Here is a 25363-nt window from a genome sequence, read left to right on the forward strand (position 1 = left end):
AAATATCTTCCCTACCTACATGGAATCAAAAACTTTTGAAAATATTTCTATATATAAAAAAAAACAGAAACTGCTACAATCATCAGTTCTGCTGTAATACAAAGAATTACAAATAGTATAAACTCTAGACAGTTCGGACCACTCATGAATGCTTTCATATGATATATAACGAGCGGGCCAAGTGAAAGTAGCTCGGAAAATATTTCAAGCACCTTAAAGTAGGCAACCTAACTTACATCATCCACTCCGTGTAAAGGCCGGGGGCCGTTGGAAGGTATCAGATAAGGTATTGGCGCAGGTAAAGCTCTGAGGACTGGGCGTGAGTCAAGAGTCGGTGGAGCACTTGCCCGAGAAAGGCAAAGTTCCCAGTTTCGAGTCCTGCTGCGGCACGTAGTTTTAATCTGTCAGGAAGTTTCATGACTCTCGAGCGCTTTGCCACGGTTCGCGCGCCTCCACACCCCCCCCCCCCCTCCCTCAGAGGGCGAGTCCTCCCTTGGCCATGGATGTGTGTGTTGTCCTTAGCGTAAGTAGTTTGTAAGCCTAGGGACCTCAGTAGTTTTGTACCGTAGAACTTACCACAAATTTCCAATTTCCATGTCTCCGTACACTCCGCTGCACGGTGAAAATTCATTCTGGAAGCAATTATCGAGGCTGTGGCTTCTCAATATCCTTTCTTCCTGGAGAGATAGTCTCTTAACATATGCAGAAGAACTTCTGTGAGGTTGGGGAGGTAGGAGATGAGGTATCGCGGAAAGTAAAGCTGTGAGGGCGGATTGTGAGTCGTGCTGAGATACGTCAGTTGGCAGAATACTTGCCCGCAGGATACGAAGGTCTCAAGTACGAGAACCGGTCCGGCACACAGTTTTAGTTTGCCAGGAAGTTTCACATCAGTGGACACTCCGCTGCACTGTGAAAATTCATACTGGAAAGATACGATACGTTCTTCATCTTGGATGTAAGTATGCAGACTAAATCTTTCTCCGTCTATTTCTCCATGTCAACAATATGGCTACCCAGAACCTGCTTCTGATTCAAAACCAAACGAAATTTCACGGGAGATCACAACTTCCCTCTCAGGATTCCTGACCTGTCTTCCTTCGGCATCTGAAGCTATATTACATAATCTTACAGTTCTTCTCGTCTCTTTCAATTCACAAATTGCGCAGTCATCGCCTGCTAGCCACCGACTCAATCATGTCACACGGGAGCCTTGCAGTTCGACCGCCGGGTCCACCTTTTCTATTCCCGCCTAGCCAGTTTCGTTGCGGAAGGACTTCCCTCCAAGTTTTACATGATTACAAACCTACTTTCCCTATACATGAACCTGTATTACTACTAAATTTTTAGCTTTTACGATCTTTTGCAGCACGTTACTTTTGAAATTATATTCATAGATTAATTACGATTATATAAATCATCATAAGAACAACACAATCACAGCGATGTTACATCAAAGAGCGTAGTTATACAGAATTCACATCAAGTAAAAACAGAAAAATAATTTAGATAAGACCACTATAGGCATTATCGATAATCTTGTTAAAAGTTCCTCTCATTCCTCTTGATGGTAAGCACTTACCAGATCCCCACCTAGTAAAAGATCTCTGCAAAATATTGGATGCTCATCTGGAGTAACCTGTAAAGAAGAAACGTTTAGAGCATGTAGGAAATATCTCTCCTACCTATATGGAATCAAAAACTTTTGAAAATATTTCTATATAAAAAAAAAAACAGAAACTACTACAATCATCAGTTCTGCCGTAATACAAAGAAGTACAAATAGTATAAACTCTAGACAGTTCGGACCACTCATGAATGCTTTCATATGATATATAACGAGCGGGCCAAGTGAAAGTAGCTCGGAAAATATTTCAAGCACCTTAAAGTAGGCAACCTAACTTACATCATCCACTCCGTGTAAAGGCCGGGGGCCGTTTGAAGGTATCAGATAAGGTATTGGCGCAGGTAAAGCTCTGAGGGCTGGGCGTGAGTCAAGAGTCGGTGGAGCACTTGCCCGAGAAAGGCAAAGGTCCCAGTTTCGAGTCCTGCTCCGGCACGTAGTTTTAATCTGTCAGGAAGTTTCATGACTCTCGAGCGCTTTGCCACGGTTCGCGCGCCTCCCCCCCCCCCCCCCCCCCCACGGAGGGCGAGTCCTCCCTTGGCCATGGATGTGTGTGTTGTCCTTAGCGTAAGTAGTTTGTAAGCCTAGGGACCTCAGTAGTTTGGTCCCGTAGAACTTACCACAAATTTCCAATTTCCATGTCTCCGTACGCTCCGCTGCACGGCGAAAATTCATTCTGGAAGCAATTATCGAGGCTGTGGCTTCTCAATATCCTTTCTTCCTGGAGAGATAGTCTCTTAACATATGCAGAAGAACTTCTGTGAGGTTTGGGAGGTATGAGATGAGGTATCGCGGAAAGTAAAGCTGTGAGGGCGGATTGTGAGTCATGCTGATATAGGTCAGTTGGCAGAAGACTTGCCCGCAGGATACGAAGGTCTCAAGTACGAGAACCGGTCCGGCAAACAGTTTTAGTTTGCCAGGAAGTTTCACATCAGTGGACACTCCGCTGCACTGTGAAAATTCATACTGGAAAGATACGATACGTTCTTCATCTTGGATGTAAGTATGCAGACTAAATCTTTCTCCGTCTATTTCTCCATGTCAACAATATGGCTACCCAGAACCTGCTTCTGATTCAAAACCAAACGAAATTTCACGGGAGATCATAACTTCCCTCCCAGGATTCCCGAACTGTCTTCCTTCTGTGCAACAGCGAACCATTATTTCTTACCACCATCGGTTTCTGTTTTTTCTTACATCTCCAAACTTCACTCCGTTTTTTTCTGTTCTTTCCCCAAATTAGTGATTTTCAACTTAATACCGGCTGGTTTTTATTAAACTGACGTGGTACTGAGTGCTGCAGTGATGGCTCTGCATCGCAGGACGCTGAAACGTAAGTATATTCATTAATCAGTGCGCTAGCTGAGTAAGCAGAAAAAGAAAAACATTTCCACTTTCTACCAACAGGTGAAAATATGACGCATTAAGCAAGTAAGTGAAATGTTGCCTGTTTTCATGCCAGTGTGCTGTTCGTCACTTGGCGACACGTCGTGATTTGTTTTGTGAAATGACTGATGGTGTAAATGTTTAAGAATGTTGACGGATTCCATATAAAATGCACTGGCTGTTGAGACGAAAGTCTGTACACTGCTGGTAAAGTTGTTTTATCAGAACGACAGCAACAGCAGCGCTTCAAGCCGGGAATATCGCCGACAGTATCAGCTGTGAAGAGGTCAATAAATTGGGCAAACAATAATTATTATTATTACTATCGTTAATTCCCCATTAAGGAGAGCGTTAAAACACAGTCAATATTCACAATGACAATATGGTACATAAATTGGTACATTTCAAATTCATGGCACTTTTTTCTGTCTCTTTCTTTTCTCTTCGCAAAAACCTCTCATAAATTCACTGTGTTTCTTCTTCCTCTCTTCTGTCCACTTCTTTCCTGATTTCTTCTCTTTTGGTGTTTCTTCGAATTTCTGTTTGTTGATTTTTTTCTCTGTATTTTCCTCTGTTTGATATTTCTTCTGTGGAGATGTTTAGATTTTTGTGGTCTTCCATGGTTCCCTTTACCCAGTTAGTTTTCACCTTATTCGTCACCACTATGTTAAAAATCTTCTTGCTCAGCCATTTTTCATTCATCCTATGAATGTGCCCATAGAATTTTGCCCTTCTTTTTCTGATATTGTCTGTAATTGTCTCTGCCTGTTTGTACAATTCCATTGTAGGTCTCTTTATCCAGATCCCCTGTCTCTGAACCGGCCCATAGATCTTTCTCAGAATTTTCCTCTCTTGCTTTTCCATTTCCTTGATTTTAGTTCTTCCTCTGATTACTGTTGTTTCTGAGGCATACAAGGCCTCAGGTAAGACTACTGTTTTGTAATTTCTTAATTTGGCTTTGACGGAAATACGAGGGGCGTTCAGAAAGTAAGCTCCGATCGGTCGCGAAATGGAAACGACTATGAAAATCCGATAAAGCTTTGCACAGATGTGTTGGGTAGTGTCTCTAGTATAACCCCAGTTAGCATCACGTCGCTCTTCTCATTTCTGAGCTCGCAGTGAGTGCGTAAAGATGTCTAGAAAATAGTGTCTGCCGCCAAGTACGAGGGCCTGGTGAGAAATTTCGCCTGAAGCTATGCAGCTAACATTACATAACTGTCGTGCTGTTTCGTCTTCAAGACAATTCTCAGCCGCATTCTGCAGGGGCAATGAAGATGCTCCTGCATCGTTTTCAAATGGAAATGTGAGATTACCCACAATACAGTCCGCAATTGTCTCCCCCTGAGTTTCATCTCTGGTCACATGAACCGCTGTCTTTGAAGACAACATTTTGACACAGACAACGAGGTGTAGGCCAGCGTGGAGAATTGACGGAAAGCACTGGCGGCTGCCTTCTATGATGAGGCTATTGAAAAGTTGGTACAACGCTATGACAAAAGTCTAAGTCAGAACGGCGACTACGTAGAGAAGTAGCTGAAAGGTGTAGCTAATTGTTACAAGTAAAACATTTCTGATGTTCACTGTGGTTTCAATTTGGCAATCAATCGGAGCTTATTTTCTGAACAGGCCTCGTATTTCTTTTATTGTAATGGTTCCATGTAAGTCTGTATGCTTTTTGTAGTTTTGTAACCCTTTCTTCTTTGGCTGTTGAATTCAGTCCTGTTTTCTGTATAATCTCTCCCAGGTATTTGAAACTTTCTACTTGTGTTATCTTTCCGTACTTTGTTATCAATGGGCTTCTGTCTGTAGATTTTGTGTCCACGTACTGGGTTTTTTCATATGATATTTGTAATCCTGTTCTGGCTGCGATTTCATGCAATATCTCTAGGGCTTCTCTGGCTACTTTTCTGTCATTTGTAATGATGGCTATATCGTCGGCAAAGGCCAGACATTTTATGTTGACGGTTCTATTTTTCTTTCTCCCCATCTTTACCCCATTGACTCCTTTGTCCCACGTCCTGATTATTTTCTCTAAAACAGCGTTAAATAAAATGGGTGACAGGCCATCTCCCTGTCTCACTCCTGTCTTGATTTCGAAAGATTCTGAGATCTCGCCTATGAACTTCACTTTTGACTTTGTATTTCTTAATGTTTCCTAAATTAGTTTTCTGGTCTTATTGTCTACCTTCATTTCTTCTAGTGTATTAAAAAGTGTTTCTCTGTCTATGGAATCGTAAGCCTTCTTGAAATCAACAAATGTTACTGTGGTGTTTCTGGACTTTCTCGTTGTTAATAATGTTCTCAGACACCAGATCTGCTCACTGCATGATCTTCCCTTCCTGAACCCTCCTTGGTATTCTCCGATCTGTGGATTTATCTGACGTTCTAGGCGATTTAACAGAGCTTTTGATAGAATTTTGTGTGCCACCGGCAGTAACGAAATTCCTCTATAGTTATTAGGGTCTGTTTCGTCTCCTTTCTTGTGGAGGGGGTGTATTAGGACTGCCTTCCATTCTTCTGGTATCTTTTCTGTTTCCCAGATGTTTTTGACTATACTATGAATTTTGGGTGTAATGTTTTCATGGTCTAATTTCCAGATTTCTGCAATCAGTCCGTCTTCACCTGGTGCTCTATTATTTTTCAATGATTTTATTATTTTCACGATTTCTTCATATGTTGGGGGTTCGGAGTCCCGGTTGTGTTCCTGTTTTGTAAACTGTAATCTCTGTTTTGGTTTATCACAGTTAAGTAACGTGTCTAAGTATCTGGCTAATATTTCACAGTTTTTCTTCGGATTTGTCTCCAGTGTTCCATCTTGTCTTTTGAAGCATAAGCTTGGTGGCTGATATCCTGTCATATTTTCTCGGAATACTCTGTAAAAATTTCGTGTGTTGTTTCTGGTGAAGTCTTCTTCTATTTCCTTCAACCTACTGTTTTCGTAACCTCTTTTTTCTCTTCGGATTATTTTTGAAGTGCTTCTCTGTACCCTGTTGAAGTCCTCCCATTTTTCTTGTGTTTTATGGCTGTTAAATTTTTTCCAGGCTTGTATTCTGTCTTCTATGGCCCTGTCGCATGTCATGTTCCACCATCGGTGTTTCCTTTTTCTCGGTGGCTGCCCCAGTTTTATCAGTTCTGTCCAGTTGTTGCTATTGATTTTCGTAATTTCTTCTATTATTTCTTTCTTGTTTATTTGTAGGTACTCTGGATCTGTTCTGAAAGGTCTGTTGGTTCTCTTGATTTGTCTATTGGGTATAAATTTTACTTTAATTTGGAGAAGGTGATGATCAGATTCGAAAACTCCTTTCCTTGTTCTTACGTTCATTATTTCTCTGGTGTTTTTTGTGGATATTGCTACGTGGTCTATCTGAAAGTCTCCTAGAGCATGGTTGGGGGATTTCCAAGTTACAAGTTTTCTGTGTGGTTTCTGGAATTGCGTTGACATTATTTTCAGATCAAAATTTCTGCAGAAGTTTATCAAGTTCTCTTTATCAAGTTATCTCCATTTTTGTTTGTTCTCATGTGGGCCATGTGTTTCCCTGTCGTGTCTCGGAATTATCTTTCCTTACCTAACTGGGCATTGAAGTCTCCTAGTAACACTTTTATGTGATTCTTGGGGATTTTGCTGGTAGTTTCTTCCAGATCTTCCCAGAATTCCTCTATCATCTATGGGTTCTTCTTGTTATAATTGTTTGTGGGGGCATGTCCATTGATTAATGTATGGGCTTTGTTTCCAGATCTTATCGTGAGTGTCGACATTTTTTCTGATTTTGAGCTGAAATCTATTACGGAGTCCAGTATCGATTTATGTACTACAAAACCAGTTCCGAAGAGTTTGAGATTTCTTCCTGGGATGTTTATGGCTGGTTTCCCCTTATATATTCTGTAATTGTCAGGATCAAAGTGGTTCTCATCTGCAAATCGTGTTTCCTGTAGTGCCATAACTTTGATGTTGTATTTATCCATGGCGTTTGTTAATTGTTTCAGTTTACCTGGCCTCAGTAGTGTGTTGGTGTTGACTGTTCCCATGTAAAATATTTTCTTCATCTTGAGGGTTTTTGAGAGGCTCCGATTCTTCTCTTCATGACATGCCTGATCCCCTGGAATCTGATGATCAGGTCTATTACCCAGTCTTACTGACTGGGGCCCAGGGTAGTGGATTCTTTCCCGTTGTTCTGTCATGATTGTTGGTTTGTGTTCAGGTATTGGTGGTGAAATCACGAAGGATCTCACATAATTTCGACTGGAGTTTTGAGTTCCAGGAGATTAACTTACAGCCGAGCCACAGACACAGAGCCAACAGACGCTGACCAGAGTACCGGTGGCTGCCACGCAGACGTGTCTGGATTTTGGGGCTTCGCATGTAACCCTATGCAGAGGCCCTCACAGGGTGCTACCATCCGGAGCCAGATGGACCCAGGTTTTTTTTACGAGGTGTTACTCCTCCCCCTCCTCCTTCCTCATCACTTGCGAGATGAGGCCCCGGGCTTGGGACCGGCAGTGGCGGAGTTAATTGGGCAAACAATATGATTAAACAATATGATTAATAAATGTGAAGAAACGGGTGAAATAAATGGTGCAGCGCGAAGAGGGAGGCAGCCCATCCCATGGCAGTTTTTGATGAAGTAGTTATAACCGACCATGCAGCGCATGCCTCAGATTCTGCATCCGATGCTCAGGCTGTGTCACAAAAGTTATCCTCCCCTGGTAAGTTCGAAAGATGCGGCTCATTCTACACTGGTATCCCTACAAGACTCAGAGTGTGCACCAAATGAAGTTCTAAGATAGGCTACAAAGCCGTGACTTGCCCTTCGTTTTTTGGCACACATGGAAATGGAGGACATTCTTCGACTGAATGAGGCACATTTTACTCTGCAGGGTGCCATGAATGCACAAAACTGTCGCTATGGGGCTCTGATCCACCAGATGTTGTGCAGAAAGATCCACTGCACCTTATAATGACCTCTTCGTGCAACACATTAGTACAAATTTGCAAAAACACAACTATGTCAATACCACTTTTTTCATGCAAGATGCAGATACACCATATGCCGCACGCTAGGTAAAAGATACACTTCGGGAAATCTTCCGTAACGACCACATCATCTCTAGGCAATTTCAAGATGTGTGGTTTTCCAGACCCCCAACCTGAATCCATGTGACATCTGCTTGTAGAGATATGTGAAAGATCTGGAATGTATACGGCCTCTTCCTAATCTGGAGGATAGTATACGACGACATATTGCTCTGATTAAACCGGATATACTGCCAGCAACTGTCAACCATACCTTGCGAAGGTTGCAGCATATTGCTTAGTTGAGAGACCATACTCAACACTTGTTGTAACTTGGACCATATGCTAATAAACGTGCCAGAACCAACGTTATCCTGTGTTTCATTATATCTTCACATTTTTTTGTACCCACATCACGTTCTGAATGCTTCAGTCGTCCAGTATTTTCGCTTGGTGACATAAAGTTGAACTACGTTTTTTTCAACATACTCTGCAAGCGCACGGATTAATAAAGATACCTACGAAGTCTCCGCTTCCTGCGATCTATACAGCAGACACTGCAGTGCTTGGAAAACCGTCAGTTCATTTATAATGACTCGGTATAAGAATCCTTGTGTTTCGTAGTTCTGCATTTCTTTTTCTGTAATTACTCCGATTCCACAGTACCATTATGCTATAAGAAAATTGCGTAATTGAGCCGTGCACCGTTCGCGTTCATCACATTTATTGTTTGTCATTTTCTATTACGGTACTGCCACCTCGTTTTCTTATTCCATTTACTGGCATTACTAACTTCCAGCCTTGCTTGCCCGTGATTGGCAGCAGCAGCGCGTATCGATAAGTGCACTGTCGTACTATCTCTGGAGCGACCGATAGTATTTCCAGGTCGTCGTGTGTCTGGCAGTCAGTTAGGGACGGACCAGCAGTGCTGTCGGGGACGGAGCGCCGGTGAGGCGCCGACATCCAGTGCTCTCCGACCGCTGCCGACACACATGAACAGTCGAACGGAGGTAGATTGGAACAGGACGACCATTGGTTGGCCGTTCGGTTGGTCGTCTCGTCGGCCGACGTATACTTGGTCGTTTCACCGTTTCCGGGCCTGGCAGTTGGTCGGGTGGCCTGGGGCAGCGAGGAAATCTCTGCAGTGCGTGGTTTGGCCGCGGCTGCTGGCGGCGTTTACGCGTGGTCGGAGTGTATCGTGCTGTTCCCATTGCTACGAGGTCAGTAGCTCACCGATTCTGGACATGCAAGTTGAGTTTTGACTTAATCTACCAGCAAGTCACGACTGTTCACATTGTGTCGTTTGGATTTCGTTGTCGGCTGTTGGGACATTCCCGCGAGCAACAACGTGTGTTTTCAAGTTGGCAAATTTTAGCCACCCTCCGGTGGAGTTTAACTGTACTTGGTTATTTTCAATTGAAGTGCACCAGCGGATTCTTCTGCCTTGTGGTCGTTAACGTTCCAGTTAACTGCCCTGGCTATTGACGTAAATTCAGGCAGTGTATTTTCCTCATCGTGTTGTCGCTGTCCAGTACGGTGAGTAGTTTGACAGCTCAATGTATAATTGGTTGTGGGCGCTAATACTTTTTATGTTGCTCCAATGAACTCCCCGTTGTGTGCTGGTCGGGTGCACCAGAAGTTATCTTGTCGGTGGGTCCGTTGACTGTCTGTCGGATTGCCGTCGTATCGAGAATAGTTGGGCCGACTCCCTGTCTCACCTAAGCGAGCGTTAGTGTTTGAATTCCAGCCCGACCCTCGGAAACTTCTGAGCGCCGTTGGGTGTACTGCCTTTTCTTATTTGTTCTTGTTGTTTGTACTTATATGGCTTCTAGCAGATTTTTAAATTATTGTTGTTTAGCCCTTAAGGCGTAAGATTGTTTGGGCCTTCAGCCTAATTAAAGAACTGTTTCAAGTAAATATGATTTTGTTGAGCCTTAAGTAATGGGCCTTCAGCCGATTTTTAAATTAAAGTTGTTCAGCTCTTAAGGTGTCGGGTTGTTATGGCCTTCTGACTAATTAAAGAACTGTTTTAAGATAAGGACTTTTGCGTTTTAAAATTGTAATTTTGGTTTGAATCTTAAGAGATGTGCCTTCCGCCGATTTTTTTTAAATTAAAGTTTTTTTTTTTGCTCTTAAGGTGTGAGATCGTTTGGGCCTTCAGCCTGATTGAAGGAACTGATTTAACATAAGACCTTCTGCCTTTTGAATTTCTAATTTTGGTTTGAGTTTTAAGTTATTGGGTTTCAGCCGGTTTTAAATTCAAGTGGTCTTGCCCTTAAGGCATGAGATTGTATGGCGTATTCAGCTGGTTATTCCAAAACTTAATGCTATTTTTTTAATTTTCTTGGCTCTTGTAATGTTTGGTCAAATAAATAAAGTTGTATGTTCGAGTGTAACTGACAGCCGCTTATTTTGGCCCCTTTCCACAATTTAAACTACCTGTCCTGTCCTGCGGGTTTAGCAGGGCGTCTCAGTAATATTATTTTGACTTGTGCCATAATTACGTGGCACAGTTAAAGTCCCGTCCCAATTGCTAGTAGGTGTCTGGGCTGGTGTAGTGTGCCTGCCACGGTAGAAGACCACGCGGGGCATCAAAGCAGCCGCGCACAGTGCCGCCACGTGAGAGCGTTAAGTAGTTTTGCTTATGACGTTGGACCAGCGGGAACTTGTAGCCGCTGTTGGGGCCGTGGGCAGCACATCGCATGGACGACTATGGATACACCGACAAAGTTCTTGGGAACGTAGAAACCAACCTCAGCCGAAGCACCTTTACGGGCGAGGAAATATAACTACACCACTGGCCATTAAAATTGCTACACCAAGAAGAAATGTAGATGATCAACGGGTATCCATAGTACAAATATTTTATACTAGAACTGACATCTGATTACATTTTCACGCAATTTGGGTGAATAGATCCTGAGAAATCAGTACCCAGAAAAACCACCTCTGGCCGTAATAACGGTCTTCATACGCCTGGGCATTGAGTCAAACAGAGCTTGGATGGCGTGTACAGGTACAGCTGCCCATGCAGCTTCAACACGACAACACAGTTCATCAAGAGTTGTGACTGGCGTATTGTGACGAGCCAGTTGCTCGGCCACCATTGACCAGACGTTTTCAGTTGGTGAGAGATCTGGACAATGAGCTGGCCAGGGCAGCAGTCGAACATTTTCTGTATCCACAAAGGCCCGTACAGGACCTGGAACATGCGGTCGCGCATTATCCTGCTGAAATGTAGGGTTTCGTAGGGATCGAATGAAGGGTAGAGCCACGGTTCGTAACACATCTGAAATGTAACGTCCACTGTTCAAAGTGCCGTCAATGCGAACAAGAGGTGACCGAGACGTGTAACCAATGGCACCCCATACCATCACGCCGAGTGATACGCCAGTATGACGATGACGAATACACGGTCCCAATGTGCGTTCACCACGATGTCGCCAAACACGGATGCGAGCATCATGATGCTGTAAACAGAACCTGGATTCACCCGAAAAAATTACGTTTTGCCATTCGTGCACCCAGGTTCGTCGTTGAGTACACCATCGCAGGCGCTCCTGTATGTCATGCAGCGTCAAGGGTAACCGCAGCCGTAGTCTCCGAGCTGATAGTCCGTGCTGCTGCAAACGTCGTCGAACTGTTCGTGCAGATGGTTGTTGTCTTACAGACGTCCCCATCTGTTGACTCAGGGATCGAGACGTGGCTGCACAATCCGTTACAGCCACGCGGATAAGATGCCTTTCATCTCGACTGCTAGTGATACGAGGCCGTTGGGATCCAGCACGGCGTTCCGTATTGCCCTCCTGAACCCACGGATTCCATATTCTGCTAACAGTCATTGGATCTCGGCCAACGCGAGCAGCAATGTCGCGATACAATAAACTGCAATCGCGATAGGCTACAATCCGACCTTTATCAAAGTCGGAAACGTGATGGTACGCATTTCTCCTCCTTACACGAGGCATCACAACAACGTTTCACCAGACAACGCCGGTGAACTGCTGTTTGTGTATGAGAAATCGGCTGGAAACTTTATTCATGTCAGCACGTTGTAGGTGTCGCCACCGGCGCCAACCTTTTGTGAATGCTCTGAAAAGCTAATCATTTGCATAGTACAGCATCTTCTTCCTGTCGGTTAAATTTCGCGTCTGTAGCACGTCATCTTCGTGGTGTAGCAATTTTAATGGCCAGTAGTGTAGTAGTTTTCAAGGCACACAGACGGTAATCAGCAGGTCCAGACGCTGTGTTCGTGTGTCTGTTCCGAGGTGGTTGGTTCCTGAGTTGTCGGCATGCAGCAACGCCACGGAATCTTAAGGTGACCACACCCCGCCTATCTAACCCATGTTAAGTTAGGCAAGAATTTGACCCATTTATGAAAAAAAGTGTTTGATGCAGGACCTTAATATTTTACTGTATGTTACATGATGCTAATAGAGTCAACTGTACTTAAATCTACTTTATCCTTTTTATAGTTCTTAAGAAACACTTTTTTAAATTCATCAACAAAAAATATTAAGTTTTTTCTGCAGATATTTTTTGTGAACTTCCTAATGGGGGAATATTAATGAATGTAGTACCAGAGGTGGCTGTTTATGTTATGCTGAGTCTCTGAAAATTTCATTCATTTATCTATGACAGTTTCTGATATAATGGGTCATATGTACTGAAAATTTTAGTTTGCATGCAATTGACTTTAAAGAAAAAACTTTAGAAATTTGTTACTTACAGTTAATTAAAACTGTCCTGCTGCATATGATGGCCCTTCTTTGGCCTCTAGCAGGTCTTCGGGCTTCGTTTTCATCTTCATGGATGTTTGTCTTGCTTTCTTGGCCATATTAGATGCAGACCTGTCTGCATCGGCTATCCGCATTTTATCGCAATGTTGCAGCCCAGTGATCATATTTTCATCATGATTAAGTCCCAGCTTTTTCAGTACCCAACACTTTCCAGTATTACCACAATTGAATGTAATAACAGCATCGTTAACTCCTAGTTTCATTGTATGCATGCCTACAAATACAGTTTTAGGAAGGCGGTTCCAAATTATGCTGTTAAAATATTCATTTGGCTTCTGTGTCTGCCGATGCAGATATTTCCTTAGAAGCTCAGGATGAGCTAAGTCTCTGAAAATAGGTTTAATTGCTTTAATAACAGCAGCAGGAAGAGAATGCTGGTGAGAATAAGATTCTCCAGTTGCCTGAGCCCTATTGAATTTGCACCACGAATTTTCTCCTGATGGACACAATGAATGACATGGCTTATCATCAATAGAGGACTTATGGAAGAATATGGCCCAAACATCTCTCTTAATTGCTTCCGGATTTTCTTTATTCCTCCTAATTGCCTGCCCGTAGTATACCTGCAAGATTTCTATAACAACTACTCGCAATCACACTTGAACAAAACTGACCGCGTCTTTGAAAGCGTGTTGTTTACAAACAGAAGAAACAAAAGAATACCGACCGTTGCATTCCAAGGATAGCCAACACACTCGGGAGTAAAAAAAAATTACAAACGTGTAATGTAGGGGATATAAAGATCTAAAATATACGCAGAAAATTGCTTGACACAAAAGTGGCGTGGCACATAAACACATGTGGTAGGAAAATGCTCTTTAAATGCCCGAAATAAATTTTTTTCAGCAATGTCCTTTTCAGAGTACTTAAATAAAACCTTAATCTATCGAAATATGATGAAAACCGAAAATCCGTTTTCTTCGACCTGAACCACGGTGTAGACCCCTTAAGCCGTCCACCCATGGAGCGACTGAAAAGGAATGCAACTGGCGGACGATCTACATCGACTACACATTGCCGCCTAGATGACAACGCATTTCCGCACACGTGGCTACTCAGAAATGAGAAACCGCTGTATCCGTGTGTGAGCGAGAGGAAGTATTGTTTGTTGCAGTCGGGTGTCTTTTGGTTACACTTGGCTTGTCGAGCACAGATTCAACCTTAGAGGAAGATATGGTTCTTCGTTATTATTACTACACAAAAATAAGAAAACGAAGAAATTTCTGAACTCAACTAACATCCAAAGATACACGAAATGCAGGCTGTATGTAGCATCCAAGGAGTGAGATTAGAAATTGATAACTTTTACAGAACGACTACACAGTACCACAGTGATTTGGCACTGTTTATTTCTGCCTGCATAATATATCGTTACTTTTATTTTGTAAACCCAATAATCTGGAGATTTCTATACACGCAAATTAGATGATGGTGGTCTTTGCTCATTAAACCATTTGCGTTGCAACGTCGTTGTTACTATTTGCTCGTCCTACAAAAATAATGTTCACTCTGCAGGGGAGTATGCGCTGATACGAAACTTCCTAGCAGATTAAAACTATTTGCCGGACCGAGACTCAAACTCGGGACCTTTGCCCTTCATAGGCAAGTTCGAGTCTCGGTCCGGCACACAGTTTTAATCTGTCAGGAAGTTTCAATGATCACTCACCTTACGGTGATTTCTTCTCCTGCAGTTCGGTCGACACTCCTTCCCTGACACTCCTTCCCTCGTAAGGAAGAATTATGTTCGTCTACTGGAAAAACTAGTAGAACCAGTAGCATCATACCATTTCAACGAATGCAACAGATTTTTAATCAGTATTGGGCTGACGGGAGCGATTGATCGAAAGGTAGTTTGTGAGTGAAAACTTCGATATATTGGTACGTGTTTTGTACAAATACACTGCCAACATCGAGCTTCTACACTCAATGCAATCATCATAGCCAACATATAGTAATCAACGGAACCCATTGCCAAATAATTACCAAACAGACCAACATAGTGGTCGCTCAAATATTACATCATTTGACCACTACGAATGTTCAGTTTGTTATCGCCGCTCGAATAACATGCCAGGCGGATTTAGGATATTCAAAACTCACAGCTTACATATTAGAATCAGAATTTCACGTGTTCGTTTTTCTCACAAATTCATCGTCCATTTTTCTGCACTCCACGGTCAAGTTTTAATTATTATTCTGCAAAGTTAACACATCCATTCAGAGCTCTTTATACCCGCATCCGAATACGATGATGACTAAGCTGTGACCTGAACTCTTTAGATCTCACAAATCAATTCTTTACTCCACAAAATACGTACGAACGTACTGTCCTCTGGCTGATAGACATCATATCCAATCAGATATTAGTATTAAATTGCGCAATCCCCGGCTTTTACATTTGACAAATCACAACTCAATAGCTTTTACGAAAAATTTACTAAATGCACAAATTCAGAAACTCTACAAACTTCAAAATAGCTTTCTCTTCAAACAACAGCGTTAGGGTACAATGTTTCTGGTTTTCCCAGTTCCACAAACTGGCTAACTGTACACTATAAAATTGCTCTGAGAGTACAGTTCTCGCGTTAATGTATACTCTTCTAATAGACGTAACAATATTCATTTAATATCTTATTTTCCATTCACACCATCATTCGCATTAATAAACAAATTAGTAATAATTCATGGCTGTGATAGAAATCACAATAGCTAGTTTTTTTTCCAAAATATGTTCCAATTTCTTGATACTTTCATAGTCAGCCCGCAAGAAGCTGACACCTTCCGGCCACTGGATCAGGGCGCATCTGTCATACGACAACCATGACTCGTTGTCTGAAGCGTTCTACCCAATGCCGCCTATTACTTCACATAGGCCCTACGCCTCAGGTAACTGCGAAGAAACCATAGGTAGCACAAGAGATACTTTAGCTGATCGATGAAAGAAGGATTACGAGGGCTATTCCGAAAGTAAGGTCCGATAGGTCGCGAAATGGAAACCACGGTAAAAATCAAAAATGTTTTATTTGCAACAGTTAGATACACCTTGCAGCTACTTATCTCCATAGTCGCCGACCCGACTTAGACGTGTATCGTAGCGTTGTACCAACTTTCCCATATCCTCGCTATAGAAGGCAGCCACCAGTGCTCTCCGCCAATTCTCTACGCTGGCCTACGGCTCGTTGTCTTGTGCCGAAATGTTGTCTTCATAACCAGCGGTTCATGTGACCTGAGCTGAAACTCAGAGGGAGACAATTACGGGCTGTAGTGTGGGTAATCTCACATTTCCATTTGAAAACGATGCAGGAGCATCTTCATTGCCCCTGCAGAATGCGGCTGAGAATTGTCTTGAAGACGAAACAGCACGACAGTTATGTAATGTTAGCTGCATAGCTTCAGGGGAAATTTCTCACCAGGCCCCCGTACTTGGCGGCAGACACTATTTTCTAGATATCTTTACGCACTCACTGCGAGCTCAGAAATGAGAAGAGCGACGTGATGCTAACTGGGGTTATACTAGAGACACTACCCAACACATCTGTGCAAAGCTTTATCGGATTTTCATAGTCGTTTCCATTTCGTGACCGATCGGACCTTACTTTCGGAATAGCCCTCGTACATAAATTTTCAGGGTAATTCAAGAATACAGGAATACAAGTCTCTTAGAAATAAACAGGAAGTGCAGGAAGGCTGACTCGAAGTGACAGCAGGGAAAATGTGAAGAAATCGAAAATGGAATGATTGTCGGATGGACTGACTCTGCATTCCAAAGTACCTTTGATGAAATTAAAAGCACAGATGGTAACATAAAGAGTGCAATGGGAATTCCACTGTCAAATGCAGAGGAGAGAGCTGGTAGGTGGAAGGACTACATTGTAGCCATCTGTTGTTCTTGTGGTCTTCAGTCCTGAGACTGGTTTGATGCAGCTCTCCATGCTACTCTATCCTGTGCAAGCTTCTTCATCTCCCAGTACTTATTGCAACCTACATCCTTCTGAATCTGCCCACTATATTCATCTCTTGGTCTCCCTCTACGATTTTTACCCTCCACGCTGCCCTCCAATGCTAAATTTGTGATCCCTTGCTGCCTCAGGACATGTCCTACCAACTGGTCCCTTCCTCTTGTCATGTTGTGCCACAAACTCCTCTTCTCCCCAATTCTATTCAATACCTCCTCATTGGTTATGTGATCTACCCATCTAATCTTCAACACTCTTCTGTAGCACCACATTTACAAAGCTTTTATTCTCTTCATGTCTAAACTATTTATTGTCCATGTTTCACTTCTATACATGGCTACACTCCATACAAATACTTTCAGAAACGACTTCCTTACACTTAAATCTATACTCGATGTTAACATTTCTCTTCTTCAGAAACGCTTTCCTTGCCAGCGACAGTCTACATTTTATATCCTCTCTACTTCGACCATCATCAGTTATTTCGCTCCCCAAATAGCAAAACTTCTTTATTACTTTAAGTGTCTCTTTTCCTAATCTAATTCCCTCAGCATCACCCGACTTAATTCGACTACATTCCCTTATCCTCGTTTTGCTTTTGTTGATGTTCATCTGATATCCTCCTTTCAAGACACTGTCCATTCCGTTCATCTGCTCTTCCAAGTCCTTTGCTGTCTCTGACAGAATTACAATGTCATCGGCGAACCTCAAAGTTTTTATTTCTTCTCCATGGATTTTAATACCTACTCCGAATTTTTCTTTTGTTTCCTTTACTGCTTGCTCAATATACAGATTGAATAACATCGGGAGTGGCTACGACCCTGTGTCACTCCCTTCCCAACCACTGCTTCCCTTTCATGACCCTCGACTCTTATAACTGCCATCTGGTTTCCGTACAAATTGTAAATAGCCTTTCGCTCCCTGTATTTTACCCCTGCCACCTTTAGAATTTGGAAGAGAGTATTTCAGTCAACTTTGTCAAAAGCTTTCTCTATGTCTACAAATGCTAGAAACATAGGTTTGCCTTTCCTAAATCTTTCTTCTAAGATGAGTCGTAAGGTCAGTATTGCCTCACGAGTTCCAACATTTCTACGGAATCCAAACTGATCTTCCCCGAGGTCGGCTTCTACTAGTTTTTCCATTCGTCTGTAAAGAATTCGCGTTAGTATTTTACAGCTGTGACTTATTAAACTGATAGTTCGGTAATTTTCACATCTGTCAACACCTGCTTTCTTTTGGATTGGAATTATTATATTCTTATTGAAGTCTGAGGGTATTTCGCCTATCTCATACATCTTGCTCAGCAGATGGTAGAGTTTTGTCAGGACTGGCTCTCCCAAGGCCGTCAGTAGTTCTAAAGGAATGTTGTCTACTCCCGGGGCCTTGTTTCGACTAAGTTCTTTCGGTGCTCTGTCAAACTCTTCACGCAGTATCACATCTCCCATTTCATCTTAATGTACATCTTCTTCCATTTCCATAATATTGTCCTCAAGTACATCGCCTTTGTATAGACCCTCTATATACTCCTTCCACCTTTCTGCTTTCCCTTCTTTGCTTAGAACTGGGTTTCCATCTGAGCGCTTGATATTCATACAAGTAGCTCTCTTTTTTGCAAAGGTCTCTTTAATTTTCCTGTAAGCAGTATCTATCTTTCCCTAGTGAGATAAGCCTCTACATCCTTACATTTGTCCTCTAGCCATCCCTGCTTAGCCATTTTGCATTTCCTGTCGATCTCATTTTTGAGACGTTTGTATTCCTTTTTGCCTGCTTCATTTACTGCGTTTTTATATTTTTTCCTTTCCTCAATTAAAGTCAATATTTCTTCTTTTACCCAAGGATTTCTACTAGCCCTCGTCTTTTTACCTACTTGATCCTCTGCTGCCTTCACTACTTCATCCCTCAGAGCTACCCATTCTTTTTCTACTGTATTTCTTTCTCCATTCCTGTCAATTTTTCCCTTGTGCTCTTCCTGAAACTCTGTACAACCTCTGATTTAGTCAGTTTAACCAAGTCCCACCTCCTTAAATTCCCACCTTTTTGCAGTTTCTTCAGTTTTAATCTACAGTTCATAACCAATAGATTGTGGTCAGAGTCCACATCTGCCCCTGGAAATGTCTTACAATTTAAAACCTGGTTCCTAAAACACTGTCTTACCATTATATAATCTATCTGATACCATCTAGTATCTCCAGGATTCTTCCATGTATACAACCTTCTTTTATGATTCTTGAACCAAGTGCTAGCTACGATTAAGTTATGCACTGTGCAAAATTCTACCAGACGGCTTCCTCTTTCATTTCTTACCCCCCAATCCATATTCACCTACTATGTTTCCTTCTCTCCCTTTTCCTACTCTCTAATTCCAGTCACCCATGACTATAAAATTTTCGTCTCCCTTCAATACATGAATAATTTCTTTTATCTCATCATACATTTCATCGATTTCTTCATCATCTGCAGAGCTAGTCCCCATATAAACTAGTACTACTGTAGTAGGCATGGGCTTTGTGTCTATCTTGGCCACAATAATGCGTTCACTAAGCTGGTTGTAGTAGCTTACCCGCACTCCTATTTTTTATTCATTATTAAACCTACTCCTGCATTACCCCTATTTGATTTTGTATTTATATCCCTGTATTCACCTGACGAAAAGTCTTGTTCCTCCTGCCACCGAACTTCACTACTTCCCACTATATCTAACTTAAACTTATCGATTTCCCTTTTTAAATTTTCTAACCTACCTTCCCGTTTAAGGGATCTGTCATTCCACCCTCAGATCCGTAGAACGCCAGTTTTCTTTCTCCTGATAACGACATCCTATTGAGTAGTCCCTACCCGGAGATCCGAATGGGGGACTATTTTACCTCCGGAATATTTTACCCAAAAGGACGCATCATAATTTAACCACACAGTAAAGCAGCATGCCCTCGGGTAGTTTCCTCCTGCTTTCAGCCGGTCGCAGTACCAGCACAGCAAGGCCGTTTTGGTTAGTGTTACAAGGCCAGATCAGTCAATCATCCAGACTGTTGCCCCTGCAACTACCGAAAAGGCTGCTGCCCCTCTTCCGGAGCTACACGTTTGTCTGGCCTCTCAACAGATACCCCTCCGTTGTGATTGCACCTACGGTACGGCCATCTGTATCGCTGAGGCCCGCAAGCCTCCTCACCAACGGCAAGGTCCATGGTTCATGTGAGGTAGCCATCTATGAGGAGGAAAACTTGCCTGATGACGTGACAGGAGGAGAAACAGGCGTCGATAAGAAGAAGATACGGAAACCAGTATTAGAATCAGAATCCAAAGGAGCCTGCAAGACTTGCGATCGAATAAGGCTGAAGGGATAGACAACATACCATCAGGATTTCTAAAATCATTGGGGAGAAACGGAAACAAAACGTCTATTCACTTTGGTGAGTAGAATGTGAATCTGGCGATATACCATTTTATTTTCAGAAAAACATTATCCATACAATTTCGAAACTTGCAAGAGCCGACGAAGTGCGAGACTTACCGTACAATAAGCTTAACAGTTCATGCATCCAAGTTGCAGACTAGAATAATGCACAGAAAACTGAGGATATGTTAGACGACACTCAGTTCGGCTTTAGGAAACGTAAAGGCACCATAGAGGTAATTATGATGTTGTGGTTGATGATAGAAGCAACACTGAAAAAATCTAAATCACCTTCATCGGATTTGTTGACCTGAAAAAAGAATTAGACAGTGTAAAATGGTGCAAGACGTTCGAAATTCTGAGAAAAGCTAGAGGGAAAGACGGGTAATACGCAATATGCACAAGAAACAAGAGGGAATAATAAAGTGGGAGGCGAAGAAAGCAGTGCTCGGATTAAAAACGGTGTATGACAGAGATGTCGTCTTTCGCCCCTACTGTTCAATCTGTACGTAGCAGAAGCAATTAAGGAAATGAAGGAAAGTTTCAAGAGTGGAACTAAAATTCAAGCTGATAAGATTCGCTGATGATATTGCTATCCTCAGTGGAAGTGAAGGAGAACTACAGGATCTGCTGAATGGAATGAACGGTCTAATGAGTGGAGAATGTGGTTAAAAGTACATAGAAGAGAGACGAAAGTAACGAGAAGAAGCAGATATGAGAACGGCGAGGAACTTTATATGAGGATTGACGATCACGAAGTAGATGAAGTTAAGGAACTCTGCTACCTAGGCAGCAAAATAATCCATGACGGTCGGCGCAAGGACGACATGGACAGCAGACTAGTACTGGAAAAAGTACTGGCAAGAGGAGACTACTAGTAACAAACATAAGCCTTTATTTGAGGAAGAAGTTTCTGATAATGTACATTTACAGCACAGAATTGTATGGGAGCGAAATATGGACTGTGGGAAAACCAGGAAAGAAGAGAATCAAAGCATTTGAGATGTGGTGCTACAAAAGAATGTTGATGACTAGGTGGACTGTTGATGTAAAGAATGAGGAGTTTCTTCTGAGAATCGGCGAGAGAAGGAATGTATGGAAAACACTTGATGGAGGCGATATAACGGAGATGACAGGAAATTCTGAAACGCAAGAGGTACCCTGGACTGGTGGCTTTATTGCGCCAAACCATAACAGCAATCTATTACTCTCCACTTCTTAAGACAAAAGACTCTCACTTCTTGTTTTTTCACGTCATCAGACCGTTCCCTCACCACCGCCCCCCCCCCCTCCCACTCCATCACGTATAGGCCTCCATTGCACTCTTCCCAGTCATGCACTCTTAGGAGTGGAATTTCTATTACACTCTTCATGTTTACGCCTTTGTGTCCAGCTTTACTGAGGGTTGTTTTGACTTTAATAAACTCGCATCCCAGCATATTATTTCCTGTTATTGCTGATAAATGTATACCGCGGGAGCATTATGTGTTTGATGCGCGGCCACGCCAGTAGACGTTGCAATGTGCAGTGACTGGTCTAAAGTTCGTGTGGAGAACTCCAGCATCAAGTCAACCGTGTCCCTTTGTTCGTCTTACAATAGCAACAAGTTCCATCATATGTGTATACAGACTGAATTCTGCTGGTACACATCCTTCTGGCTCCGCAGATGTGAGTTCTGTGTTTGTAGATAACACAAAGTTACTGCGATTTTACCAACAGGAGTACCTCTTGTTGTTTCATCAGAAAAATAGAATATCGTAATTGGCAACAAATGTGCGGTTGAGTCTTGGAGGCGTGCTCAGGTGGTCTAAATGCTTAAGTGGGATGCTCATGAATGGCTGCTTAAGGTTCAAATCCTGATCAGGCATAAAGTTTAATTCGTCGCGACATGTTCATTTAATGTCAGTTTCACAATTCCGATATTATTTCAGTGACATCTGTTACTTAAAGGTAACACAGACAAACAAAATTTGTGAAATGACTCCGTTCTCCCCGTCGAATGAAAATATAATTTCATAAATTTTGTACGAGGTTAGTATCTGTCCAGTGAAAAGTTACTACCAACCAGATATCTACCGCTTGAAAATGGCGTTACAGTCAAAACTGGTCAACAGTGGAAAACATACATAATGGCGATAGAAGGCGAAAATGCAGTCATTTCAGAAATTCATTGTTGTCATTTCGAGTCCTCACATCTTCATTAACTGCAAAACTCATGTTCCATTCATTGCATTTCATTTCACTCACATTTATCCATTTTCGTCAAAATTAACATTTTGTGTGCAACAGACATATCAGTTGTCAGCGCCTTATAAATTAATTGTACAGTGATTCTATATATTGACAACATGATTGACACTAATTTCATTTCCATTTCACCATTTGTCTGCAGCTTTTAATTTTTAATGTGAAATAAAGTCGTGTAAGTGACGACATGTTATCACTCCAGTTCTGATACATTGTCCCTCAATTAAAGTAAATATTGTGATTTAGAGAATAAACAGGACTAAAAAGGAACATATCGAAATCACTAATAATGTAACAGTATAGGGTACTGGCTGAGGAAAAGTGCATTTGACGCAAATAATTTCAGCTAATTGACTCTGGCTGACAACGTTGCGCCTGCAGTCTCGCAGTGCCGCAACCTGTCAGACTGTACTATGTGGCAGTTCCACATCAAGTAGGCGTAACATGCTGATCTAATATTCTGGGAAGTTCAATGCAGCAGTTTCCACGTATGTGTATGTTGGTGCATTACTTCCAGAGAAAGTTTTGTACTTTTGACACGTAGAACGAAGATGACAAAAATACTGATCAAATTAGGAGGATCGTTTCAAAGATAGCCTTAAGGCCTTTCAGGGGCCAGGTTACAGTTTCAATTTCTCTTCTTCTGTTGTTCCTTCTTTCCGTTTAGTATCCGTTTACGGTTTCACTATTTCTTTTTCCTTTCTTCGGACTACTTTACTACTTTCCTCCTAAATATTCCCTTTTCCGTTACTTGTTTTTCTCTATTGAATTTTTTCTTGCGTTCTTGAATCCAGGTGATTGTGGACCTTTTTTTTTTTTTACTCAAAGATATTTGAAGATCCTTTTGGTTAGTCTATTGTTATTCACTGTGCGAATATTTCTAAGCAACAGCAGTCTTATCTTTTTCATTGTTATTGATATGATTTCTGAGTTCTGATAAATTTTCTATTTACTTCTTCATTCAGAAGTTTGAAGTTCCTAATATGTTCCTTATAAATTTTTTTATTTCTACTAAATTTTTGACGTTAATAGATCAGTACTAATCATGTAGCATCTGACATGTACTCATTCCTGTTTTTCTTCTGTGTTTTAGTGCTTTATTTATTGATTTTTAACAAATACGTTTTCTTGTAGCTGTTATTTTTTGCAATGTAAGCTTTTTCCATTTTAACAAAACGCACGGCTCGTATAAATTGTTGAAAGCACGACATTTCCTTTTATGGTCGTTGGAGTTTAATCTTGTTAACGCTGTTTTCGTGTTACGCTTTTGTTAAGCATAAATAATTGGTGACATGTCACCATGCAGCTGTAAGTGATGATAATTTTCTTGGATTCTGTTCAACACAACAGTAATGGAGAAGCTAAAGCTGTGGCCACTGACATAAACAATGCAACAAGTAAGGAAAACAAACAAATTAACTTCTACAGCCATAATCGGTGTATGAAGTACTCTCTATCCTGTGTAGCCTTGGATTCCCCCCGCCCCCCCCCCCCTACCCCGAAAAATTATTTCTTTTAATTTGTTTACCTTTTTTGTGTAACCAACATCTGTTATAAGAAACATTCAAGCATGTTATTGAATCAGCAGTCTTCTAACTAATTTGATGCGGCCCGCCACGAATTCCTCTGCTGTGCGAATCTCTTCATCTCAGACTGAGAATTTCACCAGATGCCCTTATTTATTGAATGTATTCCAATCTCTGTCTTACTCTACAGCCCCCCCCCCCCACCCCTGTCGGATGTTCGAGACCTCCCTCGCGCATGTGTGTGTGTGTGTGTGCGTGTGTGTGTTTTTGTGTTTTGTCCTTAGAGTAAGTTAGTTTAAGTAGTGTGTGCCCTAGGGACCGATCTAATGCTATAACGATGTGTCATACACCTAAAACCTCACAGAACTTTCGACGCACTCCGCCATGTCATTTACATATATATGTATTTTGAAATGTAATATTACTACAATACTTCCTTGGGGTACGCCCGAAGTTATTTTTATGTCTGAAGATATCTCTCCGTTGAGAGTCATATGCTGTGTTCTGTTTAATCCAATGAAAGAGATGATCTGATGTTCCGTACGCTGTTATTAGGCGACACTATAAAACTGTATCGAACGCCTTCAGAAGTCAAGGAACACGGTACCAACTTGGCCGCTGGTATGTGCTTTCTAACGGACGAAGAGAGCGAGCTGTGTTCCACACGATAGTCGTTTCCGGAACCTCCATCTATTCCTACAGAGGAGATTCTCGGTCTCCCGAAATGTGATAACACACGAACAGAGAATTTTTGGCTGCGAGACACCGAACGGCAGGCTCAATCGCCTAATTGGAAATGTTTTTTCTATCCTTCAGACACACTCGCACCTTTCCTTCGTGAAGTGTGAAAGATGTGTCTCTAAGTGTGTCTGGTAAGCGTAGGTGACTGTTACGTGTGTGTGTGTGTGTGTGTGTGTGTGTGTGTGTGTGTGTAGTGTAGCGTCATGTTTGTATTGGGTGATGATGAATATTCAGTAATGCTGTAAAGGCCTTACAATCACTGATTCCTTGTTCTACGCTGAATCAGAAAGTTCGGGCCTGTTGATGACCAGGGGAAGTAATACGTTGCCTCCACGAGTCGGTTCTCTGATTATCGCTTGAGGTAAGTTTTGGGTAAGGCACAGGCAACAATTTCACATGAATCGCTGTCCATACTACCCATCTTCATCACTTAAGCCTCTCGGTCTATAGCCGTTAAGTTGCAACATCCACCGAATACTATAAAACTAGACGGAAATTTACGCGAAATATTCTCCAAGTTTCCCCTCAAATGTTCCGTTCCTACTGCTCCTGTGTTAGGTAGTTTATAAAGGCACCCGTTAACCATGTTTGATCTTTCTCTTCATCCAAATTACACTACTGGCCATTAACATTGCTTAACCACGAAGATGACGTGCCACGGACGCGGAATTTAACCGACAGGAAG

This window comes from Schistocerca nitens, chromosome 5 (genome assembly GCF_023898315.1).
Source record: "Schistocerca nitens isolate TAMUIC-IGC-003100 chromosome 5, iqSchNite1.1, whole genome shotgun sequence".
In the NCBI taxonomy this organism is placed as follows: domain Eukaryota; kingdom Metazoa; phylum Arthropoda; class Insecta; order Orthoptera; family Acrididae; genus Schistocerca; species Schistocerca nitens.